This window comes from Triticum dicoccoides, chromosome 1B, assembly GCF_002162155.2.
Source record: "Triticum dicoccoides isolate Atlit2015 ecotype Zavitan chromosome 1B, WEW_v2.0, whole genome shotgun sequence".
Taxonomy (NCBI): Eukaryota; Viridiplantae; Streptophyta; class Magnoliopsida; order Poales; family Poaceae; genus Triticum; species Triticum dicoccoides.
Window position 1 is genome coordinate 36,807,404 of NC_041381.1, and position 2,645 is coordinate 36,810,048.

Genomic DNA, 2,645 nt, shown 5'->3' on the forward strand with positions numbered 1-2,645 from the left:
GTTACAGAACTGGCACTAAAGGGCCTTACGAGCCCGCGCTATTTTTTTTAGAAAACGAGGAGGACCCCTGGCCTCTGCATCTGGATGATGCATGCAACCACTTTATTATTTATTCACACAAGACCTTACAAAATGATACAAGAAGTAAGACTAAAGCCACCGTCTAAGCAACATCTGTCGCTACTCCTACCCAGTTGATGAAGAGATGCTGATAGTCTGGGTCTAATACCAAATAGACCTTGCAGCCAAACCTAACATCTAAGACCTGAGGTCCCAACCAGGACGCCTGCAGGGTATGGGGCACCCACCAGTCCGGCGCACTTCTCAACCAGGATGCCTGTCGTGTATGAGGCCGCCGCAGCCACCTGCCACCAATCCATCTTCAGTGTTGTATTGCTGCATCCACCTTGCCCGGCTTCTCTGCGATCGACACCACCATGACGCCAGACAACGTCACCCTCCTGCGCGAGTCCCTCGCCACACATCGGACGCTGAGTCTCCACTGCGCCACGCCGCCGAGATACGTCACCGTTAATGTGCAGGATGAACCACCGCTCCACCAAATAATCCGTCCACTGGTCCCACGAGCCCGTGCTATAGCCCGGTTTTGCACTAGTGAATAGTTACAGCCCATGGATGGCATGCTCTTCATATTCGTCAATATCTAAGCTCCCTATGAATTAATTCGAACAACTGAACGTGGGTGCCTTTTGCCATTATGGTAAAGGATTGAAAAGCAAATTAAAAACTGTCTCTCGAAGCTCAACGGCCTCTCAAGAGCTGCTGAAGTACTCATCGGAGGGTGGTGGAACAGCAACTAGGCAAGCATAATACGCGCATGTCATCCCGTACAACGACCATGACGAAACTTTCTTTTTTGCTGAACCTGGAAGGAGCTCCGCCTGCTGAACCACAGGCGCATTTCAAATCACTAGGACGGAGGCGGAATCTAGGTACGCCCGCTATCTAGCGGGAGAGAGGAGGGAGCGTTGGAGGAACCGGGTGAAGACCAGTTTGATCGCGATGGTGCTCATCATGATGACCGCAGCTCTCTTCTATGTGATGGTAGTTTAGATGATCGATATCGACTTGTAATGTGAAGACAAACTCGCTACTTGCGCACCACACAAGACACTAATGGCGCACTGTAATAATCACACTAATGGCGCATCATCCACTGGTGCGCCATTAGAAATCCAAAGCACATGGGTACATATGGACCCCTGGGAGGAATTATAATGCCGCACCGTAGGCAATTCTAATGACGCACTGCTTGGTGCGCCATTAGAACACCAGATACTAATGGCGCACCAGTTGTGCGCCATTAGAATTTAATTTTAATGGCGTGATGCTAGTGGCGCACTAGTAGTGCGCCATTAGTAGGCAAAACTGGTGCGCCACTAGCATAACTTTTCTTATTAGTGAAACCATCAAGTACAATCGCCTAGTAACACAATTTTTTTTTAGTGTCGGTCCCGTCCCTTTCACTAGTTGCATGATCACAAACATCTGTCTGCGTCCTAGCGGCGAGGGTGGGCTTTACTACTGTTACGTCATCAGAAATGCCTGAGGAGACCTCCGAATGATCAGTCTAGTGGGTGTTTGTGCATGTTGCAACATGGCAAGCACCAGTGGGTGATAATTACGATGGAACATGTATATAATGCATGCCAAGTAAGTAATAACTAAAAAAATACAACATGGATGGAATGGTTTTGTCTTACGATGTTCAGATCACAAGGCTTGACTCATCCGTACATGGTACACAAGAGTATCCTTGGCTACTGCTAGTAGTGGAAGTTGGGCACGAAATTAAACATTGTAGTATCCGCTGTCTGGTTGACTACTCTACCTCTCTATGCATCTAAGGCTTGTCTGGCTGCTGTCCTGGCCGTGTACCGAATGTTCTGGAGCGGGTATGGGATGTGCAACGTGTTTGTTTCGTTGTTGCCCAGAAGGAGATGAACGCTTTCTTGGCCAGGGAAACCAGGCGTCATGAGAAACCTTCCCGAGCTTTCAATTTCGTGCGGCGTTACATGCGGCTTGTGGTTGGAGAGCTGGAAGGATGCCCAATGGAGAAACTAGTAGCGCAGCCTCATCGATGCTGCATCACTTCCTGGAGAAGCTCTACTCGCCGTCTCAAACTATACTCCATCGCTCGTCTACTACGCTGAATCTGTGCTTTGCTGCCACTGAGAGGAACTCCACTGCCCAATTGGAGCTCCATATGCTGCAGAAAGGAATCCTGGCTATATGATAGCACTAATCTACATCTCAAGTTTCCGATGTATCCCATTTCTATAAGATGTCCGCATTCAACTGTGGGTGACACTCATCTTGTTGACCATTTTCACTCTTCCTACACTTAGTGAATACTGTATGTAGTTGCCTCCACACCTCCATTGTTGTTTCAAGTGTTTCTTCTACTACATGAAGAAACCAGTTATTTATAGACGTGATGGAAGTGCAGATCTCGTTACTTTATCGAACTTCACATGCATTTTAATGTTCTTCCTTGAAGTGTAGCCATAACTGTCACTACAAAGTGTAAAGTGTATCCAATATATGTAGCATTGACATGTCACAAGTTGGCCAGCTTCATCTTGGCTATGAAATTAGTGTTCTGGCTTTAGACAAAATTATAA